Below are 18,707 nucleotides of genomic sequence, written 5' to 3'. Positions count from 1 at the left end.
ATATTTATTAATAATTTTTTCTCTAAAATTTTACATGGATGATATACAAAACGGGGAAAAATTAATTTGAATTTCCCTTCTGTGAGGCAACCAAGTTATTCTTTACTTGGACCATAAAAGTTTTTAGTATCAATAATTTTTCTTAACTCTCTGTACTTCTGACAGTCTTTTCTATCATTTGAATAAGTTTTCCTATTTTTGAAAAGATTTGAACTCCTAACAATAAGCTTTCCTTATTGTTTGGTATTTAAATATCGCCTATAATGCTTTCTTCATGTTGAAAAATTATGACTTGTTTTCAAGTATTTTCTCCCTTTTCCGTTCTTGATGTTTCCTTTCTCAAACTCAGTCCTCAAAGTCAGAATCATACAACTGGTAAAACATTCTTTATGTCTCAAATATTTTTGAGTTGCCTAGAATGGCTATCAGATAATCCAAATATTGCTCCTTTTTTAAGAAAAGAAGATAAACCAAAATAATTAAGTTTATCTGGTATTCTCTAAATGTATAAGCTTGGTGCACATGTAATTGTGGTTTTTGCATTGTTGAAATTTGCCGTTTGATATCGGAATACATTCTTAAATAAATGTAGTTATGTTATAAATCATTTTAATGCATATTTCTTGTTTTATTTATTTTTTTTTTTTGCTAATGACTTATTACTTGCTGTTTACTTTATATTTATTTTAGACAATGGAAATGATGTTAGACAAAAAGCAAATTCGAGCGATTTTCTTTTTCGAGTTCAAAGTTGGGTTATAAAGCAGCAGAGACAATTCACAGCATCAACAATGCATTTGGCCCAGGAACTGTTAACAAACGTACAGTTCAGTGGCGGTTCAAGAATTTTCAAAGAAGACGAGAGCCATGAAGATGAGAAGCATAGTTGCCAGCCACCGGAAGTTGACAATGACCAGTTGAGAGCAATCATCAAAGCTGATCGTCATACAACTACAGGAGAAGTTTCCGAAGAATTTAATGTCGACCATTCTACGGTCATTGGGCATTTGAAGCCAATTGGAAAGGTGAAAAAGCTCAATAACAGGGTGCCTCATGAGCTGATTGAAAAAAAAATAAATCATCATTTTAAAGTGACATCTTCTCTTATTCTATACAACAACAAACCATTTCTCAATCAGATTGTGATAAGCAACAAAAAGCGGATTTTATATGACAACTGGCGATGACCAGCTCAGTGGCTGGACCGAGAAGAAGCTCCAAAGCACTTCCCAAAGCCAAGCTTGCACCAAAAAATGTGGTGGTCACTCTTTGGTGGTCTGCTGCCGGTCTGATCCACTACAGCTTTCTGAATTCCGGCGAAACCATTACATCTGAGAAGCAAATTGATGAGATGCACCAAAAACTGCAGTGCCTGCAGCTGGCACTGGTCAACAAAAAGGGCCCAAATCTTCTCCACGACAATGCCCGACCGCGCCTCGCACAACCAACGCTTCAAAAATTGAATGAATTGGGCTCCAAAGTTTTGCCTCATCTGCCGTACTCACCTGACCTCTAACCAACCAACTACCATTTCTTCAAGCATCTCGACAATTTTTTGCAGGGAAAATTTTTCCACAACCAGCAGGATGCAGAAAATGCTTTCCAAGAGTTCACCGAATCCCAAAGCACGGATTTTTTGCTACAAAAATAAACTTATTTCTCGTTGATTGTAATGGTTCCTATTTTGATTAATAAAGATGTGTTTGAGCCTAGTTATAATGATTTAAAATTCGCTGTCCGAAACCACAATTATGTGTGCACCAACCTAATAATTAACTAAGAGCTATTAGAAAAGTTCACATATTTACCAAATTTAGGAAAAAAGACAAAAAAAAAAGACATATCAAAAGAGAAGTTCATTCTTTATAGATTTGTTATGTAACGTGTGTATTATTATGACTCAAAGGCTGTGTGCTTTTCACGTTAAAAGAGTCATTTGAAAGAGTAACCCCAAAGACTGCCTACTATTTGATTTTGCTTCTAGGTTCCAACAGCTTGTCAATCAGGGAGAGTCAGGTACACATCAATACATGATTTTGGCCCTGGAGTTTGGCTAGGGTCCTCACTGTTCATAAATAGTCTTATTTCTGTTGTACTATTATTTCTAAATTCCACGGGCTTAATGTGCATTATATAGCAGGAAAGGGTTTCATTCATTCTTCTGTTCTGATAACACTTGTTCTGATCACCCTGGCATTTCTCCGTTTTGCAGTCCTTTGATGTCAAGTGGCTACTAGAGCTTGTTTCATGTAGACATTTACACTGAAAAGGAAGCATTAACTTGAGAGTGCTTTTTCAGTTACTATGATGGACTTCCCCTGATATACATACTGTGTTCATTTAATTTTGCTGTTTTTCTAAAGTTGTTAAAAGCACTTTGAAATGGTAATGGTGAAATATGAATAAGAATTTTTTTCCTGTAAAAAACTCAATGCTCTCCACATACTATTTCCAACCACACCAAACCCTTTACAAGATACCTAACAAGCAGATGGATAATAGTCAATTTTGACTTTTCTTTATTAATTGCAAATGATCACTCAATTCAGATACCTACAATATTAAAAAATCCTGATTACTAATATTTTTAAACCTATTGTAATGGGATGAACCACTGCTCTTTCAGTCACTTGAGATTTAAAGGTCAGAGCTGCTGTTTGTATTCATCTCTCAAGAGCTGAACCATTTCACGCTTTTTTTTTTTTCCCCCTGTAATTTTAGCTGTTGCAATTATGTGTTCCTGCTGAGCAAAGGGCAGAGTGGAGCTTTTAACAGATCAGGTACCCATTGCTACTAGTACAGCACTCTAATCGAAAGTGTTTTTTTTGTTTGTTTTCTTTATTTAGTGTGTGCGTATGTTTGTGTGTGTGTGGTGTATTCACTAAGGGATCATTCAGTAATTCAGCATATCTGAGTTTATTATTAATTTTTCCCCTTTCATTTCCTTTCTTCATTCCTATTCCATTAACTCGGGTACAAATTAATACACATAGTTGGCCATTATTTCCTCAATGGAAAATTTCCACTGTGTGGTTTAAATTTTCAGGATGCAGGGAAATTAAGGGTATTTGTTTTTTTGGAGAAAATCATATTGAGAAATCCATTTGGTCTAGATGGGAAAGATTTCTCTTGAGATCTGGAAGCACGTATTAATCTGAGAAAACATGTAACATCAAAAAAATCCGAGTGAAGATGTGGTGGAATACGTAAATCAGAAATGTCAACATGTTAGCTCAGACTACAATAAAACCTTGGCTTCTTTTAGACATCATCAGTTTGCTAAGTGCACTTGCTATAATCAGTAGCTATCCCGATTTCTCCCTTCATTTTCATTTATGAGAATTTTCTGTTTATAATTTGTGATTTTTTGTAGATTATGATAGGTTTTCCAATTCTTTGCAATACCATACTCAGGTTCTTGAAATCTTCATCTTCCATGCAGAAGACATAAAGTAATCAGCAAACCTTATAAAAGAAAGATATCATCTGTTTATAATATCAGAGGGAAAAAAACCCCTTCTTCTCCCCAAAATAAATCTACCCATTGGTACTGCCAGCTTCAAATCCTGAATTTTTACCCCTAAGCACATATTGTCTATTTTTGATTCTTGCAATCATCCTCACGCTGCAGGGGCTCTGATATAGTCACACAAATTTTCACGAAAATAATATTTTGTACTTTTTCCATATTGTACCATAGGCAAACAGCCACAGATGGATATCTAAGTTGTGCTCTAAGGGTTTATAAGTTGGTTATTTTGAACTTGAAACACATTTTCAGTTAAGGGCAGAAAATAAAAGATCAGTAAAGTGCTTAGATGTCCAGGCTAGCTCATCAAGGCAATATGTAACTGAAGGTGATGTTGCTCTGTTATTTTAGCCAGTGCTTCCTGCAACTAAGCATCAGAATTTACCTTTAATGCTTACTGAAATAGATTTCTGAACTACCATTCCCCTCTCTACTCAAAATTGAACTTAGTGTATCTAGAGAAGGGTTTGGTATCACTTAGATTTTAAAAAGAACTTACAAAGAGACTGAATGTGAAATATATTGCACATAATGAGTGTATACCATTATGTATCGAGTGAAGAGGGCAATAAAATGAATTCCCTTGCACTCACCACTCAGTTTATGAGACCATTATTATTTTCTTGGAAACACCATAACAACTGTCCTCATCCTATCCTTTTTCCTCATGCCCCATAAAGCAACACCGGCCTTAATTTTGTCATATGCTTGTCCTTGCTTTTTTTGATGGTATTACCAACAATACACACACACACACACACACACACACACACACACACACACACAAAGTCTGACAATAAGTTCACGAACTTGTTGCAATAATGTTGCTAACCTTTTTTGGCATCAGAGGGATTATTCATTATGAATTTGTACCAAATGGACAAACAGTTAGCCAAGTTTACTATTTGGAATTGCTGAAAAGGCTGCGTGAAAAAGACAAAAACTACGTGCACTTTACGCCAAATTTTCATGGCCCTTGCATCACGACAATACACCAGTTCACATGGCACTGTCTGTGAGGGAGTTTTTAGCCAGTAAACAAATAACTGTATTGGAACACCCTCCTACTCACCTGATCTGACCCCCAATGACTTCTTTCTTTACCAGAAGATAAAGGAAATATTGAAAGGAAGACATTTTGATGACATTCAGGATATTAAGGACAATACTATGACAGCTCTGATGGTTGTTCCAGATAGAGTTCCAAAATTGCTTTGAAGGGTGTACTAGGCACTGATGTCGGTGCATAGCTTCCCAAGGGGAGTACTTCGAAGGTGACTATAGTGATATTTAGCAATGAGCAATGTAGCACTTTTTCTAGGATGAGTTCGCAAATTTAATAGTCTGACCTCATATATGAACACATATGCGTATGTTAGATAAGTGGATAGATATTTTGCCTTTCTGAAAATTATGCAAATGGAAACATACTTCAACACTTTTCTATGACTTGACTTTCAGATATCGAATTTTTGAGATGTGTAGATATTTATAAGCTACCATTTATTCCTGTTCGAAGCGATAGAGTATTTCACTCTACATATCAATGTATTCATTCTATTACTAACAGCAATTTGTGTATATTGCATTTATATCCATAAGTCATTGTTAAACTCTTTTCTCAAATTTTATACTTAATCTGCCGATCTTTTAAAGGTTATTTATATAGACAGTTTTATCAAAATTTAATGGCTTTTGATTACTGTTTTTCAATCTTTTAATTTCTTTCCCTTTTCTTGTTACACTGATAAGTAATTTGCTTAATCCACGTTTTCTAGAAAGCAAAGACAGAATCAAAAAATTTATGCAGATGAGTTATTTAAGGGGGATTACAATCCTAAAATTGAAAGAAAAAAAAAAAAAAAGTGTTGCAAGAAAGGAAGGAAAGTAATTGCAAAATAGTATGCCACCTAGCTGTTAACAAAAGTAAAACAAATGAAAAAGGAAACAGCAGATGGCTGTGCACTGTCAACAGAAGAAAAGGAGCAGCACTCAATTGCCATCCCAAAGTCTTCCTTTGTCTGTCATGGTGTCCTACAGGGCATTGACTCTGCTAAACTTTTCAATTGTGTTACCAGACATTTATAGGAAGCCTTCGGGGGAAGCCAGATTATCTGTCCTGCATTCTGGTATTTCCTTTGAATCCAGATTTAGCAGGGGGATCTAGAACTTCCATGGTTCCAATCAGTTTAATCTTAGATGTGAGAGATCCTGTAGCTCCAGTCACAGCAGGCACGTGCCAATCTTTTCTTAGGAAACACAGTTAAGAGACAAGAAGATGATAGTGATCCATTGAGCAAGTGTTGAAGGTGAGAAAGTGACATGGGGAGGTGCAGGTGGGAAGAAGACTAGACTGAATGATTTTCATCCAAATCATAACGGAATGTATCCCTACTACAATTTGAAACAGGAAAGATGGTGATTTTATTTTCTCTCACCTTTGGGGAAGGGTTTGAATCTGTGCTGTAGGTATTTGCTTGTTTTTGCCTTTCTGTGGTTAAGGAAATTCCCACTTGTTTTTATTGTCTATAGTTTTTGAAGTCATAAGAGAATGTTACATCATGTCAAATGTATTAGCAAATCTACTTAAATAATTATATGATTTTTCTCCTTTTAACAAATGTGATATATTTAAAAAGCAGTATTTTAATTTTTCCTGTAGAGTAATACATTTTATTTACTACTATTTTCTTTAGAATTTGTCAGTCTTTCCTTCATATTTAGTGACCACTTTGACTGGCCTAGCTGGCTTTATCCATGATATGCAGGTTGTCATTCCTCAGTTGCCGCCTAACCTCTGCGTTCTCTTGCCTTCCACGGGCTCAGCCCAACTTAACTAGTCCTCTTAATAGATGTGCCATTTATATTCTGCAAGTTTACTTTTCCCTACAGAGAATTATGTCCCAAGAGATCCAGCATGTTCTTTTACTTCTTTGTTTACATGACTGGTCTCTTTGACTAGATTATAAACTAATGGAATGCACAAAATGTGGCAAAAAAGTAGACATTTCACTTATTTAAATAAAAGAATAAACAAATGCTTGGTGTGAAAAGAAACATAAGAGTAGATCTGACTATACTCAAAAGCCTGAGGAAAGAATTTCCTAAATATTAGACCAAAGTACTAATTTGGACATTTCTTAAAGAATGGGGTGGAACGTTTTGTTGAAAGCAAATGGTGAAATAATAGCTGAAGGTGCTGCCTATGACATAATTCCCAGGTTAGCAAAAGTGTATCATTAAGAGTTGTAAGCATAAAGGTTAGAAATACCTTGTCCCATTTTCATATTACTTTGCCATTCTATTTAGTCATTTATGTCTCAATGCGATAGCAACACCAGTTATAAGACTCAGGGATCAGCATGGACAAGGTGAAGTAGACACTGTGTTGAGTGGCATCAGTTGGAAAGAAAGAAACCAAATCTGAGCAAAGGAGAGCTCCTGATACTGAGCAGTAGGAACAAGCACTGTCTATGTCCTTTCCACACAGAATCCATATACACACAGAGGCAAATATGGGTTTGGTTATACTTTTCTCTCATTTCTACTGAATCTCTTTTTTTCCTTCATTAAGTATTGTGTGTGTGTGTGTGTGTGTGTGTGTGTGTGTGTGTGTGTGACGTAAACTAACAACTTTCTCATCAGCAACCAAAATTCTAATTTCAATAATACTGGGAAAAAAATGTTTTTGGAATATCTAAGAATCCAAGAGCTCAACTCAGTTAGCAGGTGTTAACACAATTACCTATAGTTTAACTGGGATCAAGTAAAGAAATGTGTCAGGAAATACACTGCTATCATGATTTGAGTTTTTCCAGAAAGTTAAAAATAATCAAAGAAAAATGTAAAGTAGAAATGTAAATATATAAAACCATTAGTAAATAAAAAAGTCATCTGATATAAACTACAACTGAATAGAGAAACAGGAAGAAGGAGAAATACAAAATTAGCCTTATAGATTACATTAAAATCAACAGAGAGCTATTAGAGAAAAAACATTGCAAAAAATCATATTGTAAATTATATTGACCAGTTTTGTACTTTCTCCTTTTTTGGTATAGACAAAACTTTTAACATTCAATGAAATGGCTTTGTTTTATGGCAAATTTTTTTTTTGTCTCCTATATTTGGCTTTTAAATAAAAGAATTTGGATTATTTATATTGTACTGACATCTGGTGGACCTTGGCCTTGATACAGCTAGAAAAGAGCAATGATTGGAAACATCCATCAAGGTCCATTGAACACATCTATGGCAGCCTTCAAGTCACACAATAAATCAAACAAGGGTGAGAACATTATTTTAGGTTCTATCAACATCACTTTAGTTCATTTAAAGGGAAAAACGAAACAGCTCTTGGTTATACATGAAAATTGTTTTAATACCTATCTCTCCTCCAATAATGCCTATCTTTGTGAAGTCCAAAATTTCATATGAATCATAGGATATTATCGCATAGGAAGCACGATACTTTCTTATTTCTCGAATCCTAGGAACTTTTTATGATGATGTTTATTCACCTCTGGACATACTTAGAAATGTGTATATATATATACACACACACATATATACACACACACACACGTGTATATTTATACACGTGTGTGTGTGTGTATATGTATATATATGTGTGTGTGTGTGTATATATATATATACACATATATATGTATATATATTTCTATGGAATTAAGATATATATATATGTGGAAATCTTGCCAAACTCCTTTAAAGCAATTCAAGTGTGTGAGAAATGAAGCGTTATTTACAAGCTTCAAAATGAGCTGATTGTCTTTAATCCAGTTTGGATTTATTCACTTGACAAAATTTAGCCTGAATTCATGGGCTTTAATTATTTATTTTTTAATGGTGAAAATGCAACCTGAAAGAATGGGGCGATAAGGGTAAAAGAACACTTTTAGTTAGCCAAAATCTACATGAGGAAATGACTTTCCTGCAAACAAAAATTTTCACCCTATTTTTCTTTTAGTCAGACTCTTGGGAACCCCCTCACATATTCATTAGGACTAGAAGGAGACTAAATCAGAGAAATTCATCCCCAAAACTGTTATATTCAAGAAAAGCTGTTATTTCTTTTTTATGCTATTCCATCCCAAAGGATTTCTTCTACTGTTTACAAGTCACAGAGGAAGAAAAGAGTAGTTTTTACATGGTAATGAAGAGTAAAATGATAGCCATGTTATTCTCATATGCTTTTATAATGCTATTAGTGTTCCATTATAACTGAATTATTATTCCAAGATACTATTATCAAAATTATGTGTGAGAAACCTGTTTGTGCATTTATTCAGACTTGGATTCCCTGGTCCCATCCTCTCCTCTTATGTGGAATAGAGCTAATAACTTCATTGTGCACTAAATTCTTAAACACCCAAAGGTACTCAGAACAGCAGCATAATTGTTATTAAGTCCATCCTAGAAAATACAAAATTACTCAATTAAAAAGTTGTTTAGCAAGATATTTATCAAAAACTAACAAGTTAATACATATTACATTATCTTTTAATTTTAAGAATGCCAAAAAATTTTGAAAATGAAATTTCTGGGTACTTATCTAACAGGTCTTTAACATAGCACCGATATAATTCACAATGATGAGAAAAAGGAAATCAATAGATCCATGTCCAAAGGGGATGTATGCGGAAAATAATTAATTTAATTAAGTGAACATACTTAAGTGATTTAGCCAATGAAATCTTCTCTGTTAAGTGTTATAAACTTAAGCATTTATGTATATATGTATTTATACATTAATACATGAGCAATGTAAGAATATCAGTGTAGAATAGATCATACATAAACCCTGTATTTGAAAATCGCTTGGTTAATTTCATTAGTGAAAAATTTCATTTGGTCTAAATAATGGAGTTTGAGACTGTAGGTTGATTGCATTAATCAGGAAATTACAAACTTGTTCCATCATTATATTATTTGCAGCTACAACCTTGTGTATTAATATACTGATATAATCTCTTCTGTTTCTTTTTAGTCTTATAGAATCAGTTCAAAATACAATGCTATTTGTATTTCCTGCAATGGCCACTTTATTATTTTATTGCTTTACATTCTGATGCTTCTAAATATAATTGTGACAATTCTCTTCCTTTTCATTTATATTATTCAATTGTTATGAAAAACCTTATTACTTCACTTTTTTTTTTTTTGCCTTTTATGCTCAAATATAAAATACTGAGATATTATAAACAACGTTGGTCTTAGGAAAATTGAATCTAGTAACTACTTTTCAAAACCCCTCCCACGGCACTGACTAGGTATTAGTAAGAGATAAAAAGCACTCATAGCCATAATTGTTTAGCTCTTCCTCAATAACCAAAGGGAAAATATATATATTTATATATTTTATATATATATATCTCTATATATAATTGATATGTATATATATATATACACACACACACACACACATACATATATATACATATATAGAGAGAGAGAGATAGAGAGAGAGACAGAGACAGAGACAGCCAAAAAATGTATACACATTTTAAGAAAGGAAAACTATTAAAATTGTAATACCCAATATATACTGATAACAAAAGATGAATACAAGTCACGTCTGACTTCTGCAATTACAAGAGGTGCTAAAAGTAGTTACCATCAGTGTCTAAACACTTCTGATTATGGCAAACTACTGCTTGAGCAAGGTCGACCAAAGTGTCCACTTGTATACATTTTTTAGGTACCCCCAGTGTGTGTGTGTGTGTGTGTGTGTGTGTGTGTGTGTGTGTATTGTTTTGTGAGATAATTTTGGTTGTTAAAACTGAAGGCACAAGTTCATACTGGTATATGTAAAGACAAAAAATCATATTTATGTCTTCTCAAAGATTAAGATTTTACTTAGGGGAAAAACTGAGCATTAACTGCATTATTGTCCCTTTGAATAATAATATTTATTACTCAAGTTACACTAGGTAGTTACAGTGGGTCAAAGCATCCATTTTGACTGGCATCAATGACTCTATCCTAACAAACTGTCTTAAACACATATGAATTGGAAAAGGAGTCTTTCTTATGAAAGGATATATATTGCTAAAATAAATATTTTTTCACAGGCTTATGGGACATTAAGTCCCATTTTACAATTGAGGAATTTGAAACTTAGTGACATGAGTTGTCTCATGGTATACAAGCAGTGACAGAGTGACTTCAAGAACATGTTTGAAATATCATCAATGTTTTCACTATAGGTGTTTTCATTTCACTAATCATCTCTTAAACGCCCATGTCTGGGACCAAGTATCATCATCACTACAGGAAATTGCTGAAAAAATGGGGTCAGTTGTAACAATGCACGAGCACTTTAGCAAAGCAAACCGGTCAGTGATAGCAATTATAGATTGCTTCTGGTTACACTAAGAATTCAAAGAGCTTTATATACATGCCTTTGTTTTAAGGTAAGGATTGATACATGAGAGACACATCCCACCTTTACAGGCAGAATCTGATTAACACAGGGTATGAATAAGAGGCTAGTGAAAGGATGATTTGAAATCTTAAATTATAATCACTAGCTTTTGACTACTTCAATCACAGTGGGCATAAATTAAGCTATGTGATCTTGAAAATGTAAAGAATATAATATCAGATAATTGCCAAGATTTTTCTCAGTCATGTTTTGTATAGTAGCATATACAATATCAGACATCAATGTTAATAAATTCTCAGCAAGGAAACTAAGTTTCTCAAAACTGCAACTAATATGCTGTTTGACCACCATAGCTATAACATGATGTCAAAATGCCATCACAAATGACTATTCAGATAGCTACCTAGCAACTTGACCCAACCAGTGGCTAAACCAGATAAGCCAGATTACAAGATTATAATGTTTAGTGTGAAGTATCCAGTTTTGCTTTACCAGGAACGAGATTTTTCTCCTTATCTACCTCTTAGCTGGAGCCTGTTTCCTAAAAGAAAATATTGATGAAACAACAAGTCTTTCATTCCTATTTATAACCAAACAAATATGTCATCCAGACTGCCATCACTTGAACTTTGTGTACTCGTGTATACCCATTTTGGGTTAGTGCATGATCTGAATTTTTTAAATGTTGGGCCTAAATCCATAATAATGAGGATAGCTAGGTCTCTGAAGTGTTGTGGTAGAAGAATGCAGTAAGAGGAGTCAGGACAATCTGTACCATCCAATTTTAAACCTTGCAGCTGTGTTTATGTGACTGCCTGATCACTGAGATTGGACATTGAAGTAAGTGACTATGATGAACCAATTTAAAGCCACGATCAGATATTCAAATCAAACCGTTTGCATTTATTTTTTAGATATACCAATAAAAGATGTTTTCCACCATAGGTAAGGTAAAACATAGCCTTCCATTTTTCTAAACATTCAAGTCCAATAAAAGGCAGTGCTTAATTGACAAGAGTAGGAAAGAATATTAAAAACAGCCTTGGATTCAGTCATAGCCTTATCTTTGACATCTTGGACAGCTAATATAATTTTTCTGAGACTTGGTTTTCTCCTTTACTAAATAGAAATGAAAGCATTTCTAAACTTACCTCAGGTTTTTCTAATAATCAAATATGGTAATGGTACTAGCTATCTATTATTACATAAACAAATTACGATAAACTTAGTGGCATAAAGCAACACACAGATGCATTATCTCACAGTTTCTGTGGGTCAGGAATCCAGCCATGACTGAATTGGATCTTCTGCTTCAGGGTCTCGCAAGACTATAATCCAAGGATTCAATTCCTTGTAGACTGTTGGACTGAGGGCCCATTTCTTGCCACTTGTTGACTGGAAGCCACCCTCAGTTTCCTGATAGATGGGCCTCTCCACATGGCAGCTTGCTTCATCAAAGCCAACAAGGGAAAGAGTCTGTTAGCAAGACAGAAATTGCAGCTCTTATAACCTAATCATAGAAATGACATTCTATCACCTTTGCTATAATATATTAATTAGAAGCAAGTTGCAAGGCAAGCTAACACAGGTGGCCAAGATAATTGGCACTATCTTAGAGTCTGCCTGCCATAGGAATCTAGGTAGAAGTATTGGGTAAGCTTTTAGGAACTCAAAACATAAAAGTTTTAAATTATATTTCTGAGAAGTAAAATTACATTTAGTCCAGCGTGTGTTTAATAGTAAGAAAAGCTCTAAATACCCACCTTTCTGATAGTTATACTAATGAAATTACTTTCTCATTAATATGTACATTTTAACCTTAGTAATCAAAGAATGAGATGTCTTCACGTTATAACATAATAATTCAATATGTTGTCCTTGAGGTCAAACAAATATGGGCTGAAACTTTGACTCTATCACTTACTTGAAGGTGTAGTCCCTGGGAAGGTACTAAACTCTGAGTCTTAGTTTCCTCATCTGTAAAATTTCATTATTAATGTTTTCATTATTAAATAAGACTTGTTAAGCATTAGGAACTATTTTAAAATGTTTATATTATGTTTTTAGTATTAGTGGTATTATGTTAGTGTTAATACTATTATTATCTTGCTTGCTTCTCATCCTAGACTAGGATTTATGACAACAACAAAAAATAAAATAAAAAATTGCATTTTCTCCATTTCTAAACCTTGATTCTCTTTTTGCTTTCATGTTTAATGCCACTTTGACTTTTAATATGAAGGTGAAGAAAAATATAATAATATATAAATAATATAAAAATATAATAATATATATTAAATATAATAATATAAATTTCATATTTTTGAAATTTGAACTGGTCATGAGTTACAGAAGTAACTCATGCTTTTTGTTAGCAGAGCCTATCACAGGCCATTTTATTACTAACTGTAACTGCTAACTGAGAGTAGATTAGAATGAGTTTGTTTGCTCTCAGCCAATCCATGCCGATCTTCAAGGCTGAGACAAACCAACCTCTATTTTTAGATATTCAGGAAAACTCTAGCCCTCAGTGACCTGGTTTCTTTATGAACTTTAAATGTACTCATAGTCTGTTATATACAGTTAATATCCATATATATAATAAACCATTCTTCCATACATAAAGGACAAACACTTTGAAGGTATGTCTATGTCTATTTTACACTTATAATTTTTAACTCCACTTAGCACAGTGATAATAAAATTAGGTCTAAATAAGTACTTGTAGACTGTACCACTACGATATCTAAATGTAGCAAGTAATTAAAAATAGATCATAATTCAAGCTTGGCTTATTAGGAATTAATTGAGTCATCTATCTGGGAAGTTCAGAGGTTAGGCAGACTTCAGGGTTTGTTGGCCCAGAAATCTCAACGATATTATCAAGGACTTAGTTTTGCTTTTCCAGCATTTCTCTCAAGTATTCATTCTAAAATTCACCTTGACATTAGTGTGAAATGAATATATCTATATTTAGTTCAATCTAGTTTTCTCAATGGAGCTACCATTAAGATCTAAACTCAGCACTGTCAATACAACTTTCTATATTAATGGAAATGTGTATCTGTACTATTCAATATGCCACATGTAGCTACTGTATATTTAATTGTAATCAATTTAAATTTAAATACCCCCATGTAGCTAGTGGCTACTATGTTACATAGCACAAGTCTAAATCATATAGGCGACTTGAGAGAGGGGTAAAAATGCAAATAAAACTCAAGACTCTTCAGGAAGGACAATGGGGAAAATGGATCTTAGGTAGACAACCAGTATACTTAGTAAATTGACTGTAAGTGGGTTGATAGATATCTGTAAGTGGGTTGTTTCAAAACTTTACAAATTAAATCATGGTCAGGTAGAAAGAACTAAGATACAGTTCATCCTGTAGTCTCACTATTCTATAGCTAACGCTTTAAAAAAAATAGGGATATTATTAACATACACAAATCATCTCTATTTTAATGTAAAAACCTGTATATCTTACTACTCCACCCACTCAAATGTGGATTAAGCAAAAGGTATTTAACCTCTGTCACTGTAGTTAAGTAGTTCCAGCATAGTAAAATAAAGAAAATGTTATTAATTATTTGGTAAATTTAAGAAATGAAATCAGGTCCCCATTAACCTGCTTTCTGGATTTCTCTGTTTATCAAATGAGCTTGATAATTGTGAAACTGTCCTTTTGCTTTGTGCTATATTTTTAAAGTCGTGGTATTACATATTTCTTGAGGAGAAACACTGTTTTGGTTTGTGTGCATGTGTTCAATTTTTGAGCTGAATTTATTAGCAAAATAAGTGGGGTATAAATTTACCTTGGTGACAGTGGCTGTGAAAGGTAACTCTGAATTATTTGGCTTAGAATTATTAATTATTAAAAATGTCAACCTTAACGTTGCATTAATGTAGTATTTAAATTGAACTCTTTATGAAATGTAATCATGGCATCATGTGAATTGACAAGTTCAGGAGCAAAGAGGTCACTTGGAATTTAAACAGATCTGCATTTGACAGGCTGTACAGTGCTTTTTCCAGTGTATGTTGAATTTCTCCCTTAATCTCCAAAGTGTCACATATTCTGAAAATTGACCTTGAATTTCACAGTTTTTTTGGAAATAAGCACCGTTTCATTAACATTTCTGCATCTTACAATGACTAAAAGGCACATATGAGAAGTAGATGACACGCAGGCTTAGAACTGAATTTCCTGTGTCGCTGAATTGCATCACCACCCTCGAGGTCCTGGATGCAGCTTCCATCTCAACACTCAGCTCTTTGCATTCTAAAAGCAATTGCACACTGGGGTTTTACTCTGTAGGCATCATGATCAGAAATATGAATTGATGACAGTGAGTGTGGCTTGTTGATCTGAATCAACAAACACATTTTCCGGTTGTATGAGATTTAAAATTTTCAAAGTTGAGATAGAATCTGTTCCAGATGAACCTTACCAACTAGGTTCCAAAAAACAAAATAATAATTGCTAGTGCAAGATATGATGTAGATTTGTTACTTAGATTCGTTCTTTAAAAATAGATTTTAAAATATATTAAAAGCCCCGATGAAAGTATTTCCAACTGTTCAGTGACGACAAGAGATATCATAATGACAGTCTTCTGGCACGTTAGAGACAAGTAGTAGGTGTTTGTTAAAAAGGAAAAGAAAAGAGTTTATTTCATTAAGCGTTCAACCTCTGATCCTTTTTTAGGGTGATCTTTAAGAGTTCTTAATGTTATGAAATAACTCTTACTCTACTAAGATTTGATTAGTTCCATTAGTGTGCTCAGCACTACAGAGAATAAAAGGAAGTAAAAGCCAGAGTCCCTAACCTCTGGTTGCTTATTGTATTATTGTATCATTTATTTAAAAACAAAAACAAAAACTATTTGTGCTCTCATCAACTTTTAAAAACATTCTCTACAAGGCCAGACACTTAAGTTCACAAACTTATCCTAGGAAAAGTGCTACATACCTTATTGCTGAATATCACTACGGTCACCTTAGAAGTACTCCCCTTGGGAAGCTATGCACTGGCACCAGCAACAAGTCCACCTTTCAAAGCAATTTTGGAACTCTTTTTCTGGAATGGCCATAAGACCTGTCGTTGTATTACCCTTGATGTCCTGAATGTCATCAAAATGTCTTCCTTTCATTATTTTCTTTATCTTTGGGTAAAGAAAGAAGTCATTGGAGACCAGATCAGGTGAGTAGGGAAGGTGTTTCAATACAGTTATTTGTTTACTGACTAAAAACTCCCTCACAGACAGTGCCGTGTGAGCTGATGCATGAGCCATGAATTGTTGGCAAAAAGTTCAGGTAGTTTTCATCTAACTTTTTCATGCAGCCTTTTCAACACTTCCAAATAGTAAACTTGGTTAACTGTTTGTCCAGTTGGTACAAATTCATAATGAATAATCCCTTTGATATCAAAAAAGGTTAGTAACATCATTGCAACAAGTTTTCTAACTTAATTGCCTGACCTTGTATTTTCTCATCTAACTCAATAGGTTATGTGGAAAGAGCAACCTCAAAATGCCTCAGCTGTATTCTTAAATACAATACTTACCAACTTCTATAAACATCAAAGAACTACTATGTTAGGTTAACAAAGGCTGCAAATACTTTAAGAATTTCTAAACAGAACATTGAGCTATAAAATAGTATGGAAAATCTCAAATTTTATGGCATTTTTGAACAGAAGAAAGGTAATTCATAGGGGAAACCTCTTATCATTTTGCAATTGAAGAAACTGAAATTCAAGGAGAGTATATATTGCTCCAAATCACCCACTGAGTCAAAGCAGCCATAGACATAGGACATCCAGTCCCGTCACCCAGCCCCATATTCATTTTAGTATATTAAATTGTCTCGATGACAGGCATTAATTTTTAATCAGGTCTACAAAAATGTGATAAGATTTTTGGATTCTTATTTGCCAAACTTAATAAGGAGTCATTCTTTTATTCAGATATGAGTATGTTTTCTCTGCCACTTTACTGAAAATGGTCTGTTAAACTGTGCTCTTAGATGCCACTTTGCGATCAATAGTAGTTTTTTTCTAGAAGAGTTCTGGTGGGTCAACTGAAGCATAGAGCACAAAATGTGTAGTCTGAAGCCTGAAACTATGCCAGTTCCCTGCTTCAGCATCACATTTTAACCAACCGTATTGTAAGCTCATTGAAGAAGGGGCTTGCAACACTTGCCTTCTTTATCTCTACATCAGGCATACTGCTGGCATATATTAGTTGCTCACTAAATATAGATTAAATGCACTTTAGTGAATCCTCTATCTTATCCACTACAGTGATTTCAAATGAATTGCTTTCCCTGTGGGCTATTTTCTTTTTATTAAGATTTTTATTAAAATATAGCTAACACACAATATTATATTAGTTTCAGGTGTATATCATAGTTACACATGTCTAAACACTGTGCTATACACTTGAAACTAATATAACTGTTGTGTGGGGCGGCCTGCGGGGTCTCTGCTCCCACTCCCCACATAAGAACGCAGGATGTGGCTAGGCCAAAAAGGAACACCCACGGAGCCATAGGTAGGGGACTCATACCACTATCGTCTCACTGGAGGCTGGATTCACCCAACGTGCGACCTGCTGTCTGCTTTTCTGCCAATCGACCGACTCCCACTCCCCAGTGCAGCCGCGACAGTTGTATCAGTGGCCAATTGGCTAACCAGCTACAGCTGACAGCCAACTAGCCACAGAAGATGGCCATCTACTACCCGAGCCAGCACCTTTCCACGTGAGACCGAGAGCCTGGAAACTGAACTCTGGGGCTTTGTCCCCACACCCCACCCCTACAGGGTCTCGACTCACAATCTACGCGACAAGCGTCTTCCTCGAGGGGCCCTGTGCGAGGAGCCTGGAGGTGAATGCAATATCTTGGACACAGCCAGGGTTTCTCAGGGCACCACCAGTCTTTCTGGGCACAGCTAGATTTCTTGGACACAGTCAGGTCCTCTCACATATTCTCGATGGTGGCCAGCTGAGACAAAAAAGCAAACATACGCCAATTCCACTACATGGTGGTAAGTTCCCAACCAAACAGTCAAGCGGTCCATCAAATCAGGGATGGAAGGCAATTCCCCATAGTCCATGGTCATCTGCCAGGGCTGCGCATTGGCCCCACAATGTGTGCCCTCTCCGCAGGCCGAGGGCTCCAAGTCCTCCCTAACCTGGGGTGAGGGCCTCAGCAAGCACTTCCCAGCCCACAGGGCTGCAACAACCTTCGCTTTCTCTGGCCTTATGCTACTTGGGGAACCGTTCACATCTTCCCACCCCTCCAAGGCGGTCCAGCTCTCCAGCAGCTGCTCCTCCTGGTCTTCCTGAGACTGAGTGTTCACACATACAAACTGCTCCACAGACCTTCAGAGAACTTTGGCTGGCACCGTACCCTGCTTGCTGCGCCATTTGTCATGCAGGGTGTCACACGGGGTCTCTGGTTCCACGCCCCACATAAGAATGGTGAGGCCAAAAAGGAACACCCACGGAGCCATAGCTAGAGGAGTCATACCACTATGGTCTCACTGGAGGCTGGATTCACATGACGTGCGATCTGCTGTCCGATTTTCTGCCAATCGACTGACTCCCACTCTCCAGTGCAGCCACGGCAGTTATATCAGTGGCCAATTGGCTAACCGGATACAGTTGACGGCCAACGAGCCACAGCCGAGGGCCATCTACTACCTGAGCCAGCACCCCTCTACGTGAGGCCGAGAGCCTGGAAACTGCTCTGCAGGGGTGGAGTGTGGGG

General features: G+C 35.4%; 1 pseudogene; it reads left to right on the top strand.

Moving 5' to 3' along the window:
- The first annotated feature begins 693 nt into the window (after window positions 1–693).
- LOC117034034 (histone-lysine N-methyltransferase SETMAR-like) lies at window positions 694–1,692 on the top strand (annotated as a pseudogene).
- The last annotated feature ends 17,015 nt before the right edge of the window (window positions 1,693–18,707 follow it).

This window comes from Rhinolophus ferrumequinum, chromosome 2 (genome assembly GCF_004115265.2).
Source record: "Rhinolophus ferrumequinum isolate MPI-CBG mRhiFer1 chromosome 2, mRhiFer1_v1.p, whole genome shotgun sequence".
NCBI classification, from domain to species: Eukaryota; Metazoa; Chordata; class Mammalia; order Chiroptera; family Rhinolophidae; genus Rhinolophus; species Rhinolophus ferrumequinum.
Note: the sequence above shows the minus strand (reverse complement) of the source record. Positions and strands in the feature narration are given on the sequence as shown.